The sequence below is a fragment of the Triturus cristatus genome, chromosome 9 (genome assembly GCF_964204655.1).
Source record: "Triturus cristatus chromosome 9, aTriCri1.1, whole genome shotgun sequence".
Lineage (NCBI taxonomy): Eukaryota > Metazoa > Chordata > Amphibia > Caudata > Salamandridae > Triturus > Triturus cristatus.
The window spans coordinates 1101864280-1101891391 of record NC_140592.1 but is presented as its reverse complement, the minus strand read 5'-3'; positions in this window follow the sequence as shown (position 1 = coordinate 1101891391).

The window sequence follows — 27112 nt, the reverse complement described above, 5'->3', positions numbered from 1 at the left end:
AAGACACAGTAATTGTTTATTTAAGACAGTTGCAGTTTTCTTCTTTATAGCAGTTGTTGCACCCTTCATCACTAAACAACACACCCTGCAGTATTTTGCGGAATTAAACCACGTAACCCACCCTGCCATATCACAGCAGCATACAGCAAAATGTAGCAACTCTTGTTTACCTTGCTGGACTTTGGACTACGGAAGTATACATTCTCCAGCACTTCTCCATGAACAGTTCAAATAAGATAGGCAATTGTAGGACGTATGTGAATTGAAGGAAAGGAGAGGACAAATGATAGTGAGATAATATACCTCATTGGATGAAAGTGAGTGAGTGTAATTGAAAGGAGAATACAAAATAAAGGTAACAGGAAAGAAAAGACCAATCACCGTCCCATACCATCCTCCCAAATACCTGCTCTCAGGCTTTATTTGGGGATGCACAGTGCAGACAGGAACTTCTGAGCCGCAACCATGGTGGATGGGCCATTTGCCTCTGGTGGCATAGGGTCCGTTCTACTATGCCCTGCGAAGTGAACCAGGTACATCCTTTCTGCACTTGACTCTCAGGGTAGCGAAGGTGAACACTCAAAGCTTTCTTAGGGAGGTAATGTGGAGGGCAGAGACTCAGAATGTAATAGTCAAATAACAGACACAATTATACATTATCCAGTGTAGTGCTTGTCTTATAAACAAATACTTTAATAGCACAGCAAAACGAAATGCTCCACACAATACTGGAAGTTCAGCTACAGGTTTCTTCAACACTTTGGACTTAAACCCAGTTGCTATAATTCTCACACCCACCACAGTGCCCCACCACAATAGCTATAGTTCCCATCCCACTGCAGCATTCAAGCACGTGAATGCAGCCTCCAAACCACTATAGTGAACTAGCCATAAACCAATAGTCATGGACCCTTGTTAACGTAGGTGCATGTTTACTACTAAGCTTGTGTGTGTAATTGCAATGGGTAGTAGCGGAATACTGATCCCAGGATCCCGTAGGGCTGAGCAGGAGGCTCTGAAATTTCCCGCACCTGCTTCTGCTGCAGTTGGCACTATAAAGCACATTTATTACACCCACGGCGCAGGACACTTTTCCTGGTAGCAGCAAGGAGGGACTACTGGTCCCAGGATCCCGCAGGGTGGAGAAGGAGGTTCTTAAATTGTCTGCACCTGCTTCTGCTGCAGTTGACGCTATAAAGTACATTTGTTACACCCGCAGCGCGGGACACTTTTCCTGGTAACAGCAAGTAGGGACTACTGGTCCCAGGATCCCGCGGGCCGAGGAGGAGGCCCTGAAATTGCCCACATCATCTTCTGCTGCAGTTGGAGCTCTTAAGCACGTTTGTTATACTCACGTGTGGGATGCACCTGGGGTGAAGCCCGGGAAAAGGGCAGGCCAAACCTGTGCCCATCAATGCCAGGTAAATGCAGGGCAGGGCCACCTCCCTTGGGTTTGCGACTGGGCATCGCCCGCTTGCTGATAAACTAGGGTTACCTCTGTTTGAACACTCTTAAACGTATTGTAACACTGGGGCACAGGTTGTTGAGACCACTCATACTTGGTTGTTACCACCAGTGGGGCACCCCATTCAACAGGAGACAGTTGTTCTGTGGTAAATATTTAATTACCGGTACTATTTTTTATGCCGTAAAGTCTATTAAGAATAACTCAGTAAATATAAGAGGCAGAATCCGTGGTATTAGAGGTTTTAAAAGGCTTTATTCCTATACAAAGGAATACAATTCGAATTGTAGGCTTTCTATTCCATCACCACGAAAGTTCAGGAAGGAAGGGCATACATTATTGACAGATAAGCAGTTTTATAGAAAATACATTACAGTGAGACAGATGCAAGAGGCGTAACAACTGATAATACAGATAAACTGTGCATACGTAACTAATAAAGGCGTATACATGGGTGTAACTAAAATACGTCATTAAACATGATGTCACAAGTGGGTGGATCCATAAAAGAATCCTGCAATGTCAGCAGAAATATTTGGCAGAGATGCGCGCGCCGCCGCATGACGTGTGATTGACGTGCAACTAGAGGGTGAAGGGGACTTGACATTTAGATCTACATGTGGAGACAGAAGTCTGGGGGTTATGTCAACCTAATCCCAAATCATATCTAATATCCTATGTTTAAAGAACTGTGTTATCCAAAAGGAAAGGTCTCTAGGATAGAATCTATTCTATACTGACTGTTAGTGCGTGTACAAGCGTCTAAGTGTCTACATGAGATGCGAGGGGGTAGGAATATTCCATGGTAACGGAGCTATGAATTACTTGCATGAGGACAGCGAGGCCTGGCCCCTTTGCACGGTAGCTGGAGGAATGTTTACCTAAACTGCTAGACAGGAATGCATCGGATGAGGAGCGGAGTAGATAATCTTGAAGGTGAAATACAGTTTTTGGCAGGCAATATGCTGGATCAGGCACCGTTAGCCGCGCAGGGAGTAGGACAAAGTTCATGGATACAGATGCAGGCTCAGACTGGAGCTTTCAGAGGCAGAAAGCAGGAAAAGGCTTGATGACAGAATTCAGGGCCTACTCGCCTGAATCTGTAAAACGTGGAAAGTGAACTACATAAAGTCGGTGGCCTTTCATACTTAGGAATGGAATATCTGACCCATTCATGGCGGATCTGAAAGAGGACATGTTGACGGTGGACGCACATATATTTGCGTCTTCAAAACTGGAGTAGGAGGGAACATACATGTACTTATAGCATGCACATGGAGCCGTTGGGGTCTACGATAGGGGACATAACTGATCACAAAATTCATATTTCCTCATTCCCTCCTTGTCCCCTACGGACCCTCAGGAGATATCGATCTTCATCAATCCATCGATCTGTTCATATAGCATCATTTGTTCTTCTTTCTTCTTCCGGGATCTTGAACGAAAACTTGGATGTGGGATACACGATGTGGCACACAGACCACAAATCGCTGGCCCACATTGTAGACATAAACAGCAACTGAATAGTATGAGAAAGCCAATACCTAGGAAGGATAGGATTCTCCATCCCCAGGCTGACAACACGCCCCAGAACCAACCGGACCAAGTCCAGGTGCCTGGACTCTGGTGTATCTGGCTTATAATCTTATGAAGGCGGGTTATGGCTTTATATACTGACGGCGAATTTTCTGGTATGAAAATGCAGCAACTTGATCCGATGACCCTACAAGCTCCGCCCCTATCGGCCAGGATGACGTCAAGGACAAGACGATTTTGAAGCACAACAATCCGCATAGCAGACTGCTCTTCTGTTAAATTGCCTAAGGCGGAAATAGTTTCGTTCACTACTGCTTCAAGGGTTCTGGTTAATCTACGTATCAGCTTACTATTAGTAACTGTACCTATATAGGGAAAGAATCCTTTATTGAAATCTGTGTATTTTTCCCATGCTGTTTCAGTGTAATCGACAATTGGGAGATCTCTCTGTTGTCTATTGTGTACTAAATGGGTATTTCTATGATAATCAGGAGGAGCTAGGAAAACAGGTGGCAGAAGGAATGCTATGTAACAGGTACCATCCCAATCTAGAGGTAGACATATATATGCGGTCTGGCCACATATGAAGTAGGAATGATGGGAAGCTCCAAATGTAGACTTGCCTTGATCACTGAATTTTATTACAGTGGTGCATTTACTATGGCCCATATGTATGGAACCATTCTTTCTTATACATAATTCCCCTTTTACTGGGAATACTGACATGGCGGGCAAGATTGGTGTAGCTTCAGATTCAACGTTCAGGATCATGAGGTTAAGTGTAAAATTACCTAATCCAAATACTTCATTTTCTAGATCAGTTCCTGTTCTTTTGGGAAGTCCCTCCTTGTTAGGGTAGCAGACTTTAAGCAAAACTAGGTTCAGGTTTCCCCATACCCAGTTGTCTTGATTAACTGCGGAATTTGAATCTAGGGAATTAATCAAACTAAACCATGCTCCACAGGAGCCATTGTGTGTGAACGGATAGGGAAAGAGGGGCAAAACTCCCTTATAATTCTGATAGGGAGGGAGTTGGCCACATATCCAACAATTTGTGGCATTGCTGGTCTGATGGGAATGATGTAACATACTAATAAATGTGTTGTTGCGCAGCGCAAATCTATAGGACAACTCATGCGGAGGTAATTCGCTAAAAGAATGTTCTGCAGTTATATTGTAAGCACGCCTAAGAATAGGGTAATACATATGCAATAGTATGCTGAAAATAATGATCAGAAGACTTAGAAAAAACAAAATTAATAATGTTACTGTACAGTGACTACGAAGTGATTTACAATACGCATGTTTTTTCAGCCGCATCTGTTGATTTCTTTCTCTATTCCGGTCTAGAGGATACATGTCAGAGACAAATTCAACCGATTCACCTTGGAGAGGACTTAAACAATCAAATTGTCTGACTTGCTAGACCTCAATTTCAGTTTGTACAGTTCTGGTTTCGATTGCTCAACCAAGGGGAGCTTTGAGTCTGTCTGTGAGGGAATACAGGGTTGAGTATTCACACTGGATGGTAGTCCATAAAATTTCTTGATATGACTCGAGTGCAACCACCCTTTGCGACCCTCAATCTTCACGGCAGTCCTTGTAGTCAGTAGAACCAACTTAGGCGACTTCCACCTAGGATCCAGTTGGGTCTTTCGGTCGAAATTCCTGACCAAAACCAGGTCACCAGGAACCACGTCATGGGGCTTCACCTCAGTATTATCGGGAAAAGCTGCGGCTACCTGTGAACGACAAGATTGTAGTGCAGACATCAAGGAAGCCAGGTAATCTGTCAGCATATTACAGTCAACATCAGTTATTTTGCGAGGTATAGGCGTCCCCCACATATTTGGTGGTCTACCGAAGATCACCTCGTACGGGGATAGCCCTGTTCGAGAATGTGCTACCATTCTCATGTAAAAGAGTGCAACTGGTAAGGCTACTATCCAATCAACTCCTTTTTCTCTACATATTTTGGACAATCTAATTTTCAGAGTTTGATTATGACGTTCCACGAGACCTGCCGCCTCGGGATGTCGGACACAGTGGAATTTCCATTGGTAGCCTAATAGAAGGGAAACGTGTTTCATTAGTTCGGATGAGAACGGCTGGCCGTTATCTGAATAGACAACACGTGGTAAACCGTACCGTGGGAAGAATTCTCGAACTAACTGTTTGGCAGTAGGCGGAGCAGTGTAATCTGAAACCGGGTATGCTTCTGTCCAACGGGAAAGAGCACAGACAACTACGAGAACATATTTGAATCCTCGACATCGTTCCATCTGGATATAATCCATCTGGAGGACTTCAAAAGCATGATCGGGAGGTTGAAATCCACCCTGCTCTACGGGGATGCTTTTACCTGGATTAAACTGACAACATATCATACAGGTACGAACTTTTTGTTTAGCTGCTGCTCGCAAGTGTTTGCTGAACCAAATGTGTTGAATGCTGTCTAGCATAGCTTTTTCTCCTAGGTGCGCTGGACTATGTATTGTGTTAATGATGACTTGAACCATAGAGTCGGGAAGAAACCATATAGATTTTTCCTTCGTCATCCATCCTTGATCCGTTTGGATCCCTCCTAATTCAGTCCATTTCTTTATTTCTTCTGGTGTAGCATGTGTCTGTATGTCAATTACATCAAGGGCGGGATCCTTAACTGTCATGCAATGTGTTAGTGTCGGAACTATTGTCTTTGTCTTGTCAGTTATGTGAGTCTGATTCTGAGCAGTCTGTTCAGCTGTTCTGTCAGCTAGGTCATTACCCTGAGAAATGATATCGGTAACTTTTGTATGGGCTTTGCATTTCATAATCGATATTGCAGTAGGTAAATGAATCGCGTCTAATAGGGCTTGAATGAGGGGTCCGTGTTGGATGTGGGCACCGTGAGAAGTTAAATAACCTCTCTCTCGCCACAGTACGCCGAAGTCATGGACGACTCCGAATGCATAACGTGAATCTGTGTATATATTGACTTTCTTATTTGTGGCTTGAATACAGGCTTGTGTCAGAGCGATGAGCTCTGCTGCTTGAGCTGACAAAGTGTTAATACGATTTGTTTCAATGACTTCAGTGTCTGTTGTGACTGCGTAAGCGGCCACTAACTCTCCTGTACTTGTTCTCATACATGACCCATCTACATACAATGTCAAGTCTGGATCTGACAAAGGGATATCTGTCAAGTCTTGTCTGGGTTTCGTCGTGATAGTAATGACTTCGACACAATCATGTGCCAATGGATCTGTTCCGCCCACTGGTAACAGTGTGGCAGGGTTTAACGTATTACAACGTCTGATTTCTATGTGTGGCTGAAATAATGTCAGTTCGTAACCGGTGAGTCTCGCTATAGTCAAGTGTTGTGTTTGTGTGCGGTTCAAAAGAACCTCCACTGCATGTGGTACTTGTACTGTCAATTGATGTCCTAACACTATGGCATCGCTTTGTCTGATTGCTAAAGCTGTTGCTGCCACCGATTTCAGGCACGCAGGAAGAGCCTGAGCTACTGGATCTAATGTACTAGAGAAATAAGCGCATGGTTTGTGGGATCCTGCTTGTTCCTGAGTGAGTACTGACAAGGCAGTACCTTCGCGTTCTGTAACAAAGAGTGTAAACTGTTTGCTGTAACATGGTGTTGCTAAAACAGGTGCTTGGCATAAAGCTTTCTTTAAGCTTTCAAAGGCGTGTGTATGTTCTTGAGTCCAAGGGAGAACAGTCGATGTGGCTGCCTCCTGTGTTGTCAACTGGATGAGTGGTTTTGCTAGAAATGCATATTGAGGGATCCACTGCCTACAGTATGAAGTGAGGCCTATAAAAGCCCGCACCTCCTTTTGTGTCTTGGGTGGTGGCATGTTAGCGATTAACTGGATGCGGTCGGGTGTAAGCTGCCTTCCCTCCTTGGACAGCGAGTGCCCAAGGTAAACAACTCGCTGGACACAGAATTGCAGCATAGAAGGGGACACCTTGTGCCCCTTGTCAGTCAAAAATTTTAAAACCGTCAGTGACGCTGTTTCGCATTCAGGTTCGCTTCGGGCGGTGATCAGCAGATCATCGACATATTGAAGCAAGGCAGTGTTAACTGGCATGTGGATACTGTCAAGTTCTCGTTTCAGTGCTTGGCTATAGATGCTGGGGCTTTCTGTAAATCCTTGAGGTGCGCGTGTGAATTTAAAACTTCGTCCATTTAAACTGAACCCGAACAAGTATTGACTTTCCGGATCGATTGGGACGCTAAAGAAGGCATTTTTGAGGTCGATTACAGTGAAGAACGTTGCTTCTGAGTCAATAGCTGTGAGTAATGAAGAGATATCTGGGACCACAGGGTATTGTGGTACAATACATTTGTTTAATTCGCGCAGATCAATAACTAATCGATATACTGGTGGTGCTTTTGGATCCGTTCTTTTAAGAATCGGAATTATCGGGGAATTACATACATTGGAGTCCGTTTCGACAACTACTCCTTGTGCAATGAGCTCGTCAATGATTTGCAGCAAAGCCACAACAGCATCGGGTGGTAACTTGTATTGTCGTATTCGTGGTAGTATTACTCCTGTTTTTAGTGTGACACGATATGGTGTAATATTCATGCAACCAACATCAGTGGGGCCTTGTGCCCATAAATGTGTAGGTAAATTCTGCAGTCGGTGATCCATGTCTCTGGACACGTAGTGACCTTTGAAGTCACGTAGAAATAGTCGTACTCCTTCCGGAGAACAACATATTATAGCTCCTAGAGCTTTCAATGTTTTTATACCTAACAAGTTTTCTGGACATGATTTAGTAAGCAATAAATCTGTAGTACGTGTCAACGGACCAATTGTAAGTGGAAGAGGTTGTGTTACGTCATTTATTATAGGTTTTCCTGAGAATCCAAGGGAAATATTTTGTGAGCCTGAGAGGGGTGCCCCTGGAACTTCACTGCGTCGTATAGTCGTTCTGCTTGCCCCTGTATCAAGTAAAAACTTTCTGTCTTCCCCTAATAGTTCACTATGTACATAAGGTCCCTCTTGGTCTACAGGAACCTCAATAAGGGGTAAGCCAACTTCCCTCTCTAGGCTATGTCATGTATATCGCTGATAATCGGGATAATCTGCTTGTGCATACTGATACATCTGTTGTGTCGTTGCTTGTGTTGCAGCAATAGGCTGCGCTTGTGGTGGTGCTATGGTCTGTTGTGGAGCTCCCTGTTGCGGAGCTAGTTGTTGCGGAGCTAACCTAGGTTGGGCATGCTGAGGGATTTGTTGTTGATTCTGATCCTGTCTAGGTGGACGTGGTCTCTCCTGGGTTCTACCTGTAGCAATATTATATTTCAGGACTGGACAATTGTGTATATAATGACCTTGTTGTTTACAATAGTTGCATGTCCCTTTCATAGGACCTGCGGAATTACCCTTTTGATGACCATCAGCTGGAACTGACTGAGCAACAAGCATTTTCATTTTGGTATCTTTCATACGTCTTTGTTCGTGTTCTTGTTCTTCTCTAATTCTATTGTGATGATATTGTAACATCTGTAACATCTGTGATGGGGTATTACCTTGCCAGGTACTTTCGAATTTCAATACTCTATTCTTAACTTGTAGCAGAGAATTTTCAACTAATTTTGTCACAAACAGATGTGGATATGACTCACTACTGGCTTTTATACCACTATTTATACCAAAACATTTTTCAAATCGGGAATAGAAATCACTAGTGTCTTCATCTGGCTTTTGTTTACAGGCTGAGATTGCACCCCAGTCTTCCTTTTTCGTAGTTAATAAACGTGGCAGTACCTGAACTAGTAGTCCTGCTAGTGCTGTAGTCTTTTCCCCAAGTCCTGCTCCTGCAGCTCGGGCCCTTTCTTCGTTTTCTAATGCTGTCCAATCTATCTTTTGGTCTCCCACCTCCCATTCCTTTTCTCTGAGTTTCTCGTAAACACCGGCGGGTAATAGGACTTTTAATATTTTCATAATGTCGGGGTAGGTATACTCTCCCATGAGTAACATGTCTTTTATTTCACGGTGGAAACCTGCTGGGTCCTTGTCATGGCTGGGTACTACTTTCTTCATTTCTAATAATTCCAGTTTAGTTATAGGCGTGTACACAAACACGCGTGTAAAGTTATTACCGTCACCTCTGATTGGGTGGACTTCGCGTAACGGGTTCTGTCTATCTATGTGATACATTTTTCTTCCTATGATGGGAACTGGAACGTGTTCTGGGCATACGAAATTTAAATATTGGTTTCGGAATTCTAGAATTTCTTTAATTAAATCAGTACTTGACCCTCTCCATATGTTCGTGAGTAGTTCTGTCAATATGTCAGGTAAGGGTCCTGGATCGGAGTGTTGGCTTTTATATAATATAAGGAGGTGTTGAATCATGTATATACTAGCTAAACGCTGTTCGTAGGGGTCAAGATTCAGAAATGTGTGTGCAAGTACATCATCATTGTAATCGCTGGGACTGTCAGCCCATTGCACTGCTGACCTAGCTAATTCTTGTTCGTCCATGGAATCGAGCATATGGTACCCCCTTCGATCTCGGAGTAATTTATCAGCGGCTTGGAATAGATGTTCGGGGGACTTTGTATTTAACATAGGGTTTGGAAAATGTCTATTATATTCTGGACGTATTGGACGTATCGGGTCATTAAAACCTCTATTATTATTATGGGGTCTTCCTCTACCTACATAAGCTATCGTTTCTACTTGTTCTGATTCTTGCTCCTCCTCCTCTTCTGATTCTACTCTGTCTGTTTCTCGTCTTTCTTTATGTATTCGTTCTACTTCCTTGCGGATCTTTCGACACATGGCGATTATACACGCCTGTCTATCATGTTTCTCTTCAGATATATTCTGACCCCATTTGACAAGTCTTTGCATGGTATCGTGATCTGCCCCGGGCCTGTCTTGATTCCTAATTACACAATTTATGAAAAAACGTAGTAGTTGTCTTTGGACATCCACTTTCTGGTATTCCATAGCTTCGTTAATACTTTCTGGACCTCGCCCTGTTTGGACAAAGCGATATATTTCGTCTAGGTGCTCACCCATTCCTGGTATTGTCATTAAATATAATGTAGCTCGTCTTATACGTAGTGATGATATGAGCAACTTATCCTGTCTACCTGGTACTGGATCGTATCTACAATCCACAAGCTGTTCTTTAAACATGTCGGATGTCGCTAGTTGGGGTGTACGTTGGAGTGCTAAATCTCTAAGGGTCTGTTTATTTTGCGGCGGGGTGGCAAACATGTCTGTCGTACCTCCTGTAGCACCATCTGAGGCGCTAGGCACGAAAGGATTCGTTGGACGTAGGATAGATATTGTAGATGCAGGAAAAACTGTAGAAACAGACGGACCTGTGGGAACTTGTGCAGGAGTTTGTAGTTGCGGGGATACAGACGGATGCTCTTGGTGTTGAACACCATCGGCAAGCGGTGCGTGCGGCATGGCATTAGCATACTCGGGAGCTACGTCATCTAAATAGGAGGAAAGGAAAACGTCCTTTGCTGTTTTGGGATGTACTTTTATCGGGAGTAATGGAGGAGTTAAATCTTTTAGTATTTCCGGGGTAGCCTTAGGTAACCCTTCGGCCAGAAGAGGATACATACCATTCATAAGAGTGTTTCTTTGTCTATCTACTTGTTCTGAATTTACTCGGGTACCTTCCTCAAGTAATAGATTTTCTCGAGTTTTATTTGAATTCTCTCTACCTTTCTCTTCCTGTCTGAGTGCTTTTTCTGTACGTCTATATGATTCTTTACGCCATAATTCAATGGCATCTTTCTGTGACTGTCTGGCTTTCTTTTTCCATAATTCTTCTTCTACTCTCATGATGCAATCTGCATCCCAGGTCCCCGCTGCGGGCCATCTCTGACTCTCTGGTAATTCTTTGGTGTAGTCCACCCATAAATCAAGAAATAATACGGCATCTAGGCCATGCTTATGATACATAAAGTATCCTGGAGTGTCCCTAGGTGGAATGGGAACAGCTTCTTCGAGTACCCCTTTTCTAGTTTTGATCTGTCTTAATTTCGAAAAGAGTGGCATTTTTAGATCTGGTTACTTAATCTTAAACACACTTAATACAAATAAACACAATAATGAACAGTCATTCACACCACAATGTATAGAATGTGTTAAAACATTTAACATTTAACAGTTTTAACGAACAATGATAACTAATAGAAAACTAGTTACTGACATAATACTGATACTAGATAATACTTATTTATATGCAAGACATACTATATATACTGTTAAACAGTACAGATACACTGCTGAAACAGTGCAGACCGGATTTGTGTACCCAAACCCGTCTTGACCGGCACAGACTATGTGCACGTAAAATGCCTCCCCGGTAATGGTACTCACCGGGTAGCTCGGAACGGAAGGCCTCGGAACGGAACTGAAACTGGACCGGACTGGACTCGACTCGACTGGACTCGGAACTTCGGAACCTGGTGGGCCTCTGTATACCTCGGATCTTGCTCTCTCAGCTAGGCTCTGGTCGGGATACTTCGCACTTCTCACCGCCTCGTCTGGGTGTTGATCGCAGCCTCAGTCGCTCCCGCTTGGCCGGAGGGAGATACAGGAAATCCTGCAGGTACGCGTTTTTGTCCGTTCAGCTGTAGCAGGAGACCGGGCCTGCAACGCACCGCCGGCGCGTGAGATGAGAAAGTGTCCCTATTCGGGCGCCAATTTATGTGGTAAATATTTAATTACCGGTACTATTTTTTATGCGGTAAAGTCTATTAAGAATAACTCAGTAAATATAAGAGGAAGAATCCGTGGTATTAGAGGTTTTAAAAGGCTTTATTCCTATACAAAGGAATACAATTCGAATTGTAGGCTTTCTATTCCATCACCACGAAAGTTCAGGAAGGAAGGGCATACATTATTGACAGATAAGCAGTTTTATAGAAAATACATTACAGTGAGACAGATGCAAGAGGCGTAACAACTGATAATACAGATAAACTGTGCATACGTAACTAATAAAGGCGTATACATGGGTGTAACTAAAATACGTCATTAAACATGATGTCACAAGTGGGTGGATCCATAAAAGAATCCTGCAATGTCAGCAGAAATATTTGGCAGAGATGCGCGCGCCGCCGCATGACGTGTGATTGACGTGCAACTAGAGGGTGAAGGGGACTTGACATTTAGATCTACAAGTGGAGACAGAAGTCTGGGGGTTATGTCAACCTAATCCCAAATCATATCTAATATCCTATGTTTAAAGAACTGTGTTATCCAAAAGGAAAGGTCTCTAGGATAGAATCTATTCTATACTGACTGTTAGTGCGTGTACAAGCGTCTAAGTGTCTACATGAGATGCGAGGGGGTAGGAATATTCCATGGTAACGGAGCTATGAATTACTTGCATGAGGACAGCGAGGCCTGGCCCCTTTGCACGGTAGCTGGAGGAATGTTTACCTAAACTGCTAGACAGGAATGCATCGGATGAGGAGCGGAGTAGATAATCTTGAAGGTGAAATACAGTTTTTGGCAGGCAATATGCTGGATCAGGCACCGTTAGCCGCGCAGGGAGTAGGACAAAGTTCATGGATACAGATGCAGGCTCAGACTGGAGCTTTCAGAGGCAGAAAGCAGGAAAAGGCTTGATGACAGAATTCAGGGCCTACTCGCCTGAATCTGTAAAACGTGGAAAGTGAACTACATAAAGTCGGTGGCCTTTCATACTTAGGAATGGAATATCTGACCCATTCATGGCGGATCTGAAAGAGGACATGTTGACGGTGGACGCACATATATTTGCGTCTTCAAAACTGGAGTAGGAGGGAACATACATGTACTTATAGCATGCACATGGAGCCATTGGGGTCTACGATAGGGGACATAACTGATCACAAAATTCATATTTCCTCAGTTCAGGAGAGGGGGTTGCCTTTGATTAAGTACACTCTTGTTTTACTTTTTTGGTTTCTTTTTTTAGGTATTGCTGATATTTGATCTAACTGGGCCTGTTTTTATTATTTGGACCTAATGCAATAAGACCTTAATATGGGCCTGATTACGAGTTTGGTGGACAGGGTCACTCCATCACAAACGTGAAAGATATCCCATCTGCCAAATTACAATTCCATTATATCCAATAGAACTTGTAATATGGCTGACGGGATATCTGTCATGTTTGAGACGGAGTATCCCATCTGCCAAACTCATAATCAGGCCCTGAGCCTCTTTTATAACGATGGTTTATAGTATTCATTTCCCTCACCTTAATATAGTTGTATTCTTAATTATTTGTAGCTAATCTTCCTTTAAGAATTTATTGGCCACTGCAGTATTTATCATATGTTTTCTCTCGACTGGGTTCAGCCTTATTGGGTACATCATTTTTGCACTACTGTTGTGTCGCCCACAAGTTGTGTTCGTGCTCCATATTCAATCGGAATGTGCATCCTGGTGGTTGCAGCCCAAAATAACAGAAGATCACTTCATTCCTTCATAGAGACTTCTCCTGGTGATCTAGAGACTATATCTCGGTATGTGGAAACGAAAATCTCAAAATAAATTGCATGAATTGGGAAATGCCAAAAAACAGCTGAGGCACCCAGCTGATAATTGTACACTAGATTAAATTGATGTATTGATAGAAGAGGTTGAAGACCTTTTAACTATGAAAGAAAAAGAGAGAAAGGCAGGAATGAGTGGCAAGGGAAACCTAAAAAAGGCCTTTTTTTTAAACCACTCACTCCTGCACATTCAACGCACTCCAGCGTGGTCATCAACACTGATCCTACAGCTTCTACTGTCGTTATTCACAGTAGCTCCAGAAAGTAGCCCAGATGTAAAAACAAGCCATATTATGGGGTGGAATGGGGTGGAATGCGAAAATAGATTTAAAGTTTTGGGAAGCACAGATAATAATAGACCCATACACAGTCAGACAACTAATATATCTAATACCCTTGTTTCTGCAGCATCTACAATGAGTGACTCTAACATTCAAATACATTTACTTAAGGAAGAATAATGGGCCTAAAAGACTATGGGACAGATGTACATAGGTTTGGCTTAGCCCTTACCAAATAGTGAATTTTTGTGATTCGCTATTTTGTAATCCCAAACACCCATGTACTAATGTGTCTTTGACATATTTTGAGATTCCCAGTGGGACGCAAATAGACCTACCTCATTGATATTCATGAGCTAGGTCTCGGTTTGCGACCCATTGGAAATCGCTAAAATCACAGGGATGGTGTTCTGCTGGGGTCTAAAAGAAAAATAAAGCATTGCCTGCTCTTAAAAATGTTTTTACAAACATTCACAAAGAGTAAGGGGTCCCTTGGGTACCCCTTCCTGTTTGAAAATGGGTTACCACCTACCTGAAGTAGGCGGTAAAATGCTAATGTTTTTTGACCGTATTTCGCGAAACATTCACACATACCTATGTGATTCGGTACTCCAAAGAGACGCCCTTAACAAGCCACTTCCTAATACCGAATCGCAAACCAATTTTGTGATTCGATAATAGGATACCAAATCACAAAATAGGGCTTTGTACATTACAAAAATACATTTTTGCAGTGGCAAATGTCCTGATTTTCCGAATCTGGCTGTTTGTGACTTAAAAAAAGCTTTGTACATCTCGCCCTATGTTACTAGACTTTCCAAAATCCTGATTGAGGAGATGGTCAATCTAACCACCTTAGTCACAAATCTAACCCCAAATTTCAACATAACCAGGGAGACTGCTAAAGTATCGATCTCTCCTTTGATTAGCAACACAAGAACAACCGCTTGTCCAGCCAGCTAAATAGCAGGCAATGCTTCTCCCGGCGGGCGCCATTTTGAGCGATCTTGCGCTCGGTCAGCCTCGCGGGACGCCTATTTAAGGCGATCTTTACGACGCTGCAGCCGGACAAGGTATTTGCATAGCTGCGTTTGCGCTGCTGCTAGCGCTTTGTACTTTTTAAAAATTCCTGTTTATTATTTGTGTTGATTTGCTTTATTTGTCCCTGTTTTTATTGGGACCAGGCTGGGCTCTCCCTTTCCCTTACACTGCATTTAAAAGTTTGCAAATCACCGCCGCTTTGGTGGGTCCGGGTCACGGGGGTAGTCCTGGTTGGGCGACATCTTTGGTTGGGCACTGCTTCTCCCGGCGGGCGCCATTTTGAGTGATCTTGCGCTCGGTCAGCCTCACGGGACGCCTATTTAAAGTTGCCCCTCCCCCCGCGCAGCGGGGTCGCGCAGTGGGACGCCGTCGCTTAGCCGGAGTCTAGCCAGAGTCCTGCCCGTCTGCGCCCGTCCGCGCTTAGGACGCGCGAGGCGCTGCGTGATATTCCTTGGCATTTTTCCAACCGGTGTCGTGATGATCACTTATTCCAAGGAGACTCTGTGGTCCATTGGACTGACTATTCCTAAGTGTAATCAGGCACTGATCCATCCCCTTAGCGGCCCTTATCGGTGTGCCTGTGGGAGTTGGGCACTTGCCCCTCCCGTTCATATCCGTCAGAGGCCTTCTATTATCGCCTCTCGGAATAATGGCTCGGCGCATGTTCTTCATATATTTAGCCTGAATGTTAGGTCCTTGGTGCAACACCATCAAGCCATCTTGGACCTCATGCGGGATGAGACCCCAGATATATTTGCCATCACGGAAACCTGGTTGCAGGAAGACGATGCAGCCATTATTAATCTGGCCTTCCCCCCTGAGTATTCCATCTTTACTCTTAATCGTCCATCTAGAGGAGGGGGTATTGCCCTTGCTGTTAAATCTAGTTTCCCCTGTAGCTGGAATGCTTTAGATATTGCTGGGTGCGAAAGCGCCTCTTTTAATATCTCGATCAGTCCCCAGTTTTCGATCTCGGGGATGGTGGTATATCGACCCCCAGACAGCGACGTTGCGTTCAGAGAAGCTTTCCCTGACGCCGTTAGCTCTCTGGCAATTGGCTGCGCCAATTTCTCCATCTTGGGAGATCTCAACCTCCATTTCGACAATCAGAGCCTGCCGGCTGTTGTTAATATTCTAGCTGAATTCGAGGCCCTTCAGCTGTCTCAAAAGGTATCACAACCTACGCACGTAGGGGGGCATATATTGGACCCCTTTTTCACTAATCTAACGGAAGCTACAGTCTCTTCCATCTCACCTTTAGGGTGGACGGACCACTCTTTAGTGGCTATCCGGGTTTCTCTGCCTGAGATCCTCTCTTCTCCCCCAGTTAGATTAGTCCCTAGAAGGCACTGGAATAAACTTAGGCTGGAAGACCTTCATCACGTTCTGGCTGTAGATCCGTTAGGACCCTTGGACAATGTGGAAACGGGTTACGACTAGTTCTGCCAGTGGATTACCAGGGCGCTTGACTCACTGATTCCCATCATGGTTAGTAAACTTAGCTCCAGAGAGTCGAGCCCCTGGTATGACAGCGCCCTTCATGCTTTGAAAGGGAGCTGTAGGCGGGCCGAGAGAGAGTGGCGGAGGTCTTATGATACTGCTAAGAAAGCATTGTATCTGACTTCCGTTAAGGTCTATCACCGTGCTATCTGTAGAGCCCGTGTGGCGTTCTACGCGGCAGAATTCCGCAATAGTATTAACCCATCTAAATCTATATTCAAGGCTCTTAAAGATCTTTTGGCAAAAAGAATCTCCTCCCAGGCAACGGCTTCTACCTCTCACTGTGAGGCCTTGGCTTCTTTCTTTCTGGAGAAAGTGCAGGGCATCTACCGGGCCTTTCCCTGCACGGGGCCATCATCGGGGGCCCTGGATATTATCCCTGGCCTCCCTATTTTGGATTCTCTTCCCTTGCTTCTTCCTGAGGGATTTGATAGGCTGACCCAGAAAATTAAATCTGGATCACCCTTGGATCCGTTAAGACCTGCCCTCTTCAGGGACCAGTCTTTTGTGGGACGGTCCATGGTACGCTCCTTGATTAACATCTCGCTGGCCACGGGTACGGTTCCAGCTAAATGGAAGCGGGCAGTGGTTTCTCCTATTCTGAAGAAACCCTCACCGGATCCGTTAAAACCGGAGAGCTACCGGCCCATTTCCTTGCTTCCTTGGACGGCAAAAGTTGTGGAGGCCCACGTCAATCAGGTTCTTTCTGACCATCTTACCCGAGCCAATATTCTGGATGCTACTCAAAACGGGTTCCGGGCCGGGCACAGCACGGAGACAGCCCTTCTCGCCATGGCTGAACATCTGCGTATGGTGCTGGATGTGGGACAGACGGCGGCTCTAGTACTATTAGATCTGAGCGCCGCCTTCGATACTGTCTCACACCGCATCCTTCTGCACCGCCTGGAGGAGATAGGCATTGCTGGGCTTGCCCTACAGTGGTTCCGTTCCTTTCTCGACGAGCGTTCCTTCTGTGTTGCTATACCACCGTATCAGTCCAAATTCCATCCGCTGGGCCTGGGGGTGCCGCAGGGATCCTCACTGAGTCCCACGTTATTCAATCTTTACGTGAGACCGCTGGCTGATGTCGCCAAGCAGTGGGGCATGACTATGGTCTCATATGCCGACGACACTCAGCTAGCGGTTACTATCAGTGGGGATGCTGGGCAGGATGCCCCTCGGTTCCAGAGTGGACTGAGGGCGGTGGAGAGCTGGATGAATTCCAACTGTCTCCAGCTCAACACTAAGAAGACCGAGGTCATGGTGGTCGGGAAGGGGATGGAACTCTGGGGTGATAGATGGTGGCCTCCGGAGCTTGGGCCGTCCCCAACTCCGGTAACTGAGTTGAGAAACTTGGGAGTGTGGCTGGATCCCACTCTTAGCTTCGTCGGGCACACTAAGAAGACCGCGGCCTGTTGTTTTGGGGTCCTTCGGAGTTTAAGACCTGTCCTGAAGTTTTTTGACCCCCCTACCAGGCAGCTGGTGGTTCAGGCAACAGTAATATCTCGCCTGGACTATGCAAGCTCACTCCTGGTAGGGGTCAACCAGGCAGAAATCATCCGCCTTCAACGTGTCCAAAATGCTGCAGCTAGAGCCATAGTTGGCCTGCCCAGGTCCTGCACTGCCTCTAGCACTCTTCGATCTTTGCATTGGCTGCCGATTAAGACAAGAATTCATTTCAAAGTCCTATGTTTGGCTTTTAAGATCTTGAAGGGATCAGCTCCCCAGATCCTCTCTAATCTCTTGTCTTGGTGTGTCCCGACCCATTCTCTGAGATCATCGGGCCAAGCGCTTGCTGTGGTCCTGAGGTTTAAGCTTAGCCGTGCTGGTGGCCGGTCCTTTCGGGTCATAGCAGCAGGGCTTTGGAATTCTCTTCCGATTGAGATTCGTTTGATGGAAGACCTTCTATTGTTTCGGAAAGCTATCAAAACTTTTCTGTTTTGACTTTTCCCTTTCTGGTTGTTCTCTTTTTTCTGTTGAGTGTTAGTTATGTCTTACTTTGTCATGCGCCAGGACGCCCCTTAGCTGGGGCAGCTGAGCGCACTACAAATGTGCCTAACATAACATAACATAACATAACATATGACCACTAGCTCATTCACGTATAGAACCCAGTAGAGTTTTCCTAACCACACACCCAAACACCCCTTGAGTTCCCAGAATACCCTGAGCAGGAACAGCATTCTCCTAAACCCTCAGTGGAAATTCCATCTCTCTGGGACACATCCAGCAAGACATGTCAGAGTATGTATGTCCATCCAAAACCCTGAAGATTATCGAAGCATTCTTCTAATCCATCTGACATTTACATGATATCACTAAACACCCAGAAGGGCCTAAAGAAACCCACAAATCTCTCATCGATAAAACTACCCACTGGTTCCATAAGATATGAGGTTACAGATTGATTATTAGGGAGGACCTCCTGCATGTACCTCGCTACACTGATAAACATTAATCTTCTGATTACGAACGTGTTCAACTTGCTAACTATGAACTTGTAGAAGGACTCCTTGCTCTAGAGTATAGATTTAGGCCAAACAATGGTTCAAACATAAGATTAAAGGCAAACAATCTGCAGTGCTCCCCAACCAAATGCACACATCTGCAGAACACTGCATGTCTGCAGTTATGCAAAAATTCCTTTCCCTCTGCTTGCCCTAGCGATTTATCTGCAGTAGACTGACTACCTCAAGCTCCTATAGAGCCTCTGCAACAATGCCAAAGGGATCCAAAAATTCCATCATATAAATTTCCTTCTGCACTTTCGAAGAGGTTTGGTATGGAACGCAGAGGCAACATATTCCCTCCTCAGGTTTATCCATCACTTTCAAAGGGTAAGGTCAACCTCTCACAATGTCAAGCATTCATACAGATGAGTCCATCAACCTATTGTCTTCGAACATTTCAGGGATAAGAGCTAAGCTTAATGATCTCGAATGGGACTCATTTATTGATTGCTACCATATTATCCTACTACAAGAAACTTGGCCGATGCCTCCCATGGAGAGGGGAGCATTAGAATGGTTTTAGTGTTCCTTACGAAGGAACAGTAAAAAATCACTAAATGTCCACCCATCTAAATTGGGTGGGGCAGACATGTAGCCATTTCTCTGATGGCCATTACTCCCCATCGAAGGGGATTAATCACGATGGAGACAGAGTACTCTCCATCGTGATTAACCCTAAAGTACACCTGTATGTAAATGGGGTGGGCGGATCACTATATTGGTGGGAAGGAAATTCCATTGCCTTGTGACGGAGTGCCCTCTCCGCCAATATATAAATCAGGCCCTCGGTTTCCACTTTGTTAATTTATATGTGTTACTCACTGGTGAAGGTAGTTATATATTTTCTTCCAGTACTCTCTTTTAGTTATCTATTGGCAATCCATCAGTGTCTATGTTTTGCAGTGTTGGTGTTCTTGGTGTGGAAAATGTTGAAATGTTCTGCTCCTTTCATATTACATTTTAAATCTTTTAATATTTGTATTGGTTAGTTTGCTTTACAGTTGTTTTCATTAGCTGGTGTTTGTTTAGTTTGATTTTTTTTATCAGTTATCACATTTTACCATGGATACTAATTAGTGTTTCTGTTTTAATGTTTAATATACATTTCTACTTTTTGCGTTATTTTGGATATATTTTTAGGTGTCATTTTATGTATTAATGTTTATTTTATATAATTATATTCATTGTATTAGTCATTGATTATTTGCAAATTATAGGAGATTTTCGTTTGTATTTGAATGATATTTTATGAGTCTAAAGTTTATTTTAATGGTGTCATATTTAAATAATGCAGCTAGACAAATTATTAATTTATGTTAAGATACATTTGATTTGTTGTTTAAAGTGTTTTAAGTAAAATAAAGTTATTTATTTTGTAATATTTGGCTTTATTTTTTGCGATATTATTGTAGTCATTTTTGTGTATTTTGATATCTTTTACATTTTGTTTAGTTATTTAAAGATAAAGATATTTTTGTTTCCAATATTCTTGGTTTCAATATTAGTAGAAATAAATATTTTTCACTGTGTTATTTTGGTCAACAATATCTGTGTTTTGTTAATTAAGTGCAGGATGGAGATATTTTTGTAAACAACATTTGTTTTGCAATATTTTTGTGTAATGTTAAGCACACCTTTTGTCCATACACCACCTGAGCAAGCGCAGCAAATGACCCTCCCCCAGCACCAAAAAAGCCTTTGTGCCAAAGTTTGTGCGTTCATGCAATATGTGGAATGCAGAAGGTAAAACAAAAACAACTCTTAAAGTCTGCTCTTCAGCCACATCCCTGCAAAAATATCCCTGGTCTGCTGTGTTTTTAATGACAAGCAGAGAGGGGTGGGGAACAACACGGTGCACGGGTGGTTACTTGAGGGAGCAAGCAGCACATGAGGGAAACCACTACAAAACACATACACTGCCATGGATAGTTCCCTAAATGTGAGCAATGGAAGGGTGCAAGTCAGCAAGTCAAATGGGCTGCGAAGAGGCTATGCTGCATCGGAGGGAAAACAAAAGAAGTGGAATGCAAGTCATCAAGTAAGAAGCAAGCAAAGTGACAATAAAGCCAGCCAATGATAAGCAGTGGGAGGGCTGTAAGCCCACTGTAAGTTCACAATAGGTCTTTCCCAACCAAACAGCTTTCACTGTCTGTTAGGCGAGACCTAAAAGGGATTATAGAATGGGGAAGGCACCAAGAGTAATATACCCAATAATTATCACAGTGGTGCCTTACGTATACCATGGCTGGGTGAGATGCTGTGCTCAAATGCTTAAGCATGGGGTGTGCAATGGTCTACGATCCGTCTCTGAGCAGTAGAATTCCAAATACTATGAACACATTGCTCAGGTACAAGAGTGTGCATAGTCATAAAGTCCTTGTTGGAAAGTGTAACACAGCAAATTGTATGCTGTATCAGCTGGGCTGCTGACAACTAGCCGTCAGAATGGGGGTATGATTTTGTTCTGGTCGGGTGTGCTGGAATTGTATTTGCATGCTGTATAGACCAAACTGTTAACTGACGGCGGTCATTATAGGAAAGTTACACCATCTAGGACGGGTATGTTAAGCTGAAGCCTTAGTGACATACGTCATCTCATAATTCAAAGAACACCATACCAATAGAAGGAAGGCCACACTGTGGTTCCTAGCGGGTGGTAACACCATTAGCTGGGGGCTAAATGTTTGTTGGTACTGCTATTTATAGGACCTTGAGCGGCAAAACTATCTATATGCAGGCGCCACTTAGTTACTAGTGTGGTCCTCAGTGGAAAGGAGTTTATTGTTCTAGGGAGGGCTTGACCAAGTGTAAAAATATAGATGTTCACTCTATAAGAGGAAGAAGGTTTCCAATTTCATGCCCTACCACTGGTGCTGTAAACAATATCTATGATGTGCCCAGTAATATTCTTGTGCACAAAAAAACATAAAAATATCCCCAGCAAGACCTCCAAGTCAAAGGAGCCTATCTGAAATACCAGTAATGGAGTCAGGATGAGGAGCAAATCAATGATAACGCAACCAAACAAGGTCGGTAAAAGGTTTGAGTCCTTTTCTTCATCCTTATAAGTAACCATATTTGGAACAGTTTAGATTGATTCATCCCGCATACTCCTCTCCCTGGACATAGATTCTGTAGTGTCAAAGGGACGTTTCTGATTTGTTTTCTATACAAAATTAGATTTTACTTGTGGACAACTGCACATGTAGTGCCGCCCACTAGGCTGACAAAGAAAACACGACTTGAAGCCTACCTGGTTAGCCTGGCTGCCGCAGCTTTTAACCCTGGTCGTTAGCCTGGCAAAATAACTTTTGGTTATTTTACAGGAAAGAACTCTACTTTCCAATATTAAATAAGTCACCCTCAAATAGTCCTTAAAGCCCACAAGATAGGATATCTAGTTCATAAAAGTGGTACATGCAAAAACATAAGACCTCATTGAGAGGTTGGTGGATAGCTACTCAATCACAATTGTGACAGATATACCGTCCGTCTTGTTACAGGTGCTTTAGGATTTAATGCACTTATAATAAGGTGGAAGGGATATCTGTCACATTTGTGACAGAGTAACCCATCTATCACACTCTAAATCAGGCCTCTAGTGTTGGCATGTTCCTACTAGCCCCAAAAAGCTATTATCGCTGTACAGAGCGGAAGCAGATGAGGACAACTAAAGGGCATTTAAGATACCATTTTTGGTAACTTTGGTTTGGGATGAGCAACAGATAGAAATCAACCACTGGTTTTAATATTAAATAAAAATCCAAATCAGTGGTCAATTTGGATTTTGGATAAGCATATGGATATGTACATTTAAACAGTTAGACTTTGGCTACCTTGGACTCAAGTGACTTATTAGCATTAGCCTACCAGATAAGGTGTGAAAACTGCTCCAGGATCAGAAACAATTGCTTAAACCATTTTGTATTAAGACCGGGGTTTGAGATTTGTTATTCTTCTTATCTCAGGTAGGGCAGTTGGAGAGGTCTCAGGAACTACATTAATTTGGAAGAGGCAAGAGTGAGGCCTGACCATTCATAGTTAAGTGTAAAGGGAGACCTAGGGAAGAGAACCTTTTTTCCCCTGTGCCAACTGTAGTCAGCTTTACACCAACCCAGAAGAAGGGGGAGCTGGTACCAGACTAATTTCTTGAGATGAAGAAGGAGGGAGCTGTACGTTTCCCTAAACACAACCCTGGCTGGAACACCAGCCACCTCTAAGGACACAAGCGCTTATAAATATTGGATTTTATTAAGAATAGTGCACTGTAGGATAGTTTGCGGTGAGGCAAACAGGATGTGCTGCAAAACTGGGATGGATTGCTCTTGCAGTCCTGGAAGCCTTTTAAAAGTCCAAGAGGGTCTGCTACAGAAACTCTGAAAAGTTGGGACTTATAACACTTTTGGACTTCAAGTGGGACAACGCGGCAAATGTGTCCAAACCTGAGAGGACTTTGTCAGACACAGCTTTCATGCTTGCCCTCATTGAGGATGTAAAGCTCTGAAAATGGACTAAAGGCTTAATTTAGAGTTTGACGGATGTGTTAATCTATCACAAACATGACGTATATACTTTTTGCCTTATTACAAGTGCCATAGGATATAATTCACTTGTAATAAAGTGATCAGAATATCCATCAAGTTTGTGGCAGAGCAACCCATGTGCCAAACTCTCAATCAGGCCCTTAGTTAAATGAATAAATCTTATCTGGGCAAAAGCGTAAAAAATGTCTGATTGACTAGAAGATTTTTGCAGGCACAAAATTTGAATTTCCCAGCTCAGAGCTTTTCCTCCCAAAACCAATGGCTTAAGCGGGACTTTGTTCAACAGCTTTCCAACTTCAAAAGGACTTCGCTGGATACAGCCTTGCCCCGTTGATTTTAATTTCCATTAAACAGTCAATGCCAAAATATAGCAACTTTGATCGCGATGCCACACATGGGCAACCTCAGTACCAGTGCAAGCGTCTGATATTGCACCTGGGTCCCAGTCAAAAGCAAACAGTGACTTCTGATTGGCGCTTTACTTTTACTTGGCACATTTTGTCTCAAAATCTTCAAAAAATCATTTTTTGTGTTGCGTTTTGAAATTTTTATTGTTTTGGTTGCTAACTACTTAATGCACATTTTGTTAAGTTAAGCCGGTCTGCTCTGTGCTATGGTTATCAGGGGTTGAGCCCAGATCTGTTTATTGAACTTGTGAGTTAGACCTGGCAAGATTTAAGACTTATTACTTGGGAAGAATCACATTCTCTCTCTCTAATAACCCTTTTTATTCCAGTGACTATGGTCAATCATGCCAAATATGATGCAATTGAGTAATAGGAGTCTATGCTTGCATAAATAAAAAGCATTGGTAACTGCAATAGGTTTCGCCTATATAATTTATAATAAGGTTTTTTTGTTGTATGTTTTAGCTTGGTGAGCAGTTGTGCAACATAAGTTACTGAAACGCTGTAAAAGTGTTATGACTTGTTTATTGAAAAAGCCATTTATTTTGTGCAGTAACATTAATTTTGGTGAGCATTTAAGCATTTTATAGAGGTGTCCCCGTGTCTCATCCTGCAATGAAGCAAGATAATTATCCAGATTTCTCTTTTACCTATTTTAAATTAAACAATTCAACAGTATTTCATGACAATTATTTTGATATTTTTGAATCAGTCTTTTCTGTGCCAGATGCCTGCTTTAAAAGGGGTCACAAAACGTTCTAAACAAGGAAAATAATGGTCAAGAGCAACAGACAAAGGAAGCTATATCAGAAGAGAAGAGGAGGATGTTATGTTAATTTAATTTATGACGAGCATGAATCACCCCGGAAGGGGTATCTCGGCGCAGTTCAGGACATAAACAGGTAGGCCAGACTCTTAGGCCACAAACAGCTCAGTCTTGAGAAATTTCCTGAATTTAAAAATGATCAGTAAATTGACTTAAGTGAAGTGAGAGCTTATTCCAAGAAAAAAATGGCTAGGTAGGAAAAGGACCTTCTACCTGAGCAAGAATTTCTTATCCGGGGGACTGTAAGCAAGGCTTTGTCATTGGATCCTAATGGTCTACTTGGCCGATAAGGAAAAAGCTTTGAAGACAGATAGCTTGGACCATTGCCACTTAAGGACTTATGTGTCAGACAGAAAATTTAAAAAATAATTCTTTTGTGGGTTGGCATCCAATGAAGAGAGCGCAAAAGAGTATAAGAAGCTGACCTGGATGGAAGATTGGTAATAAGCTGGGCTGCAGTGTTCTGAAACACCATTACAATAATCGAAGCGGGTGATAATCAATGCTTGAGCTATGGTATTCCTCATATAGTGTGGCAGAAGAGTGAAAACTCTCCTTAACAAGCGTAACATATGAAAACAAGTACCTATGGTGGTGCCAACCTGCTCTTTCATAGTGAGTGCTTGATCAAGTCGCTTTTTTACAACCAATTTTGGATTAGGTGTAGCGCCCAAATCCAAGGGCCATTAGTCTGGTGTCCAGAGCTGTTGGGCCTTACTAAAGAGCATATACTAGGTCTTACTGGCGTTCAGTTGTAGACAGTTTTCTGTCATTCAAGTGGTAATGACCAACAGAAAAATGCACTTTTGCATTGATCAAGTCTTTACTTAAGTGTGACACTTAACTGTGTGTCGTCAGCATACAATAAAGGTTCAAAGCCAAAAGCTCTGGCAGTTTTGGCAAGGGGGGTTTACATAGATGTTAAAGAGAGTGAAGCTCAAACAAGAGCCTTGTGGGGCCCCCGTATCTAATTGTAAAGTTTGTGATTTATAAGGGTCCAAATTAATCGTCTGGGTATGGCCAGTTATAAAATCCTTGGACCATTTTAATGCTGTACCATGGATTACTATCTCCTGCAATCTTGGTAGCAATCTGGGAAGGAATACCATATCGAATGCTGCTGAATCCAACAGCACACGCAGTGATGGAGTGTTCATGTCAAAAGAGCAGCTTATTAAATCAATAACCACAATTAAAGTTGTTTCTGTATTGCGCATAGGTCTAAAGCCCAATTCAGATGAATCTAACAACATATTGGTTTCAAGACACTCCATGAGTTGAGTGTTATTTGTCCTTCCAGGAGCTTGCCCAATAACGGAAGCAGAGAAATAGGTTGATAATTAAAAAGGTCCGTGCTGGACTGTTCCCATGAGGCACAGGGTCAAGACTGATTTGCATATAGCTGTGTATGAACTGGGGTGGTGAAGTTAGCTAAAGAACGATGATGGATTCAACCCAGATCTGTGACGGGGGTGAGTGTCTAAAAAATGTTTAAGCGCTCGGTCCATCATCTCCTTGTGTTTGCACTGATGAGAGAAACACACATAGAACAACAAGAAATAGAATGCCTACAACCAATAGAAATGTCTGTTATTAAAGTGACATTCACATGGACCAATAAGAAGTGAAGGCGAGATGTAAGCCCCTTTTAAGGTATAATAAATACAATATATTTCAGGTGAAACCTAAATATAAAGCAGTCTATAAACCTTCCAGAATTTAGTGAGGAATGGACCATAGCAACCATGGCCAATTATTGTGAGTTTAATGGCAAAACTCATTGATATTTGTTTTAACTCTTGGAAATCGATCTGTAGCACTTTACTTGAAAAGATTGGAACCTTAAGTACCTCTACCTGTAGTGTAGCCAATATTAGGCAAGGCATATGGGTTAACAACTGTCTGTACGTGGGCACTATCAGTGCGGCTCCTGCAGTGTGTGCCCTTTCACCAGCACATACAAAACTATCCCCCTGACGGACACCTTCTGCTGGGAACTGCGTGGCCATACTAATTGCAACACTTCTAATTGCATCTACTTGTTGAGATGCCCATGCGGTCTGCAGTACGTAGGCATGACCTCCCGCCCTGTGAAAATCCGCATCTCTGAACATAGAAGCAACTTCCGTTGTAAGAAAACAAACACCAAGATGTGCAGGCACTACCTAGAACAGAACCACACGGCTGACTCATTATCCTGGTTAGTTCTTGAATCCTCCCCAGACAAATCCAAGCACAGTCTTTTTCTTAAGGAACAGAGGTCGATACATCGTTTGTCCACCGACAGCCAGGGATTGAATGAGGATATACCGTGGAGTGCTCTGTGAACACATCTCTGCCAAAACATCCCTGATCCGCCCAGCGAACTATGCAAAGTTCAGTGTACACCCGCTGGCTTGGTCTCACAACAGTTATCATGGCCAATACACATGCCTTGGCGTACCACACTTAATAAGGCAAATCACTTC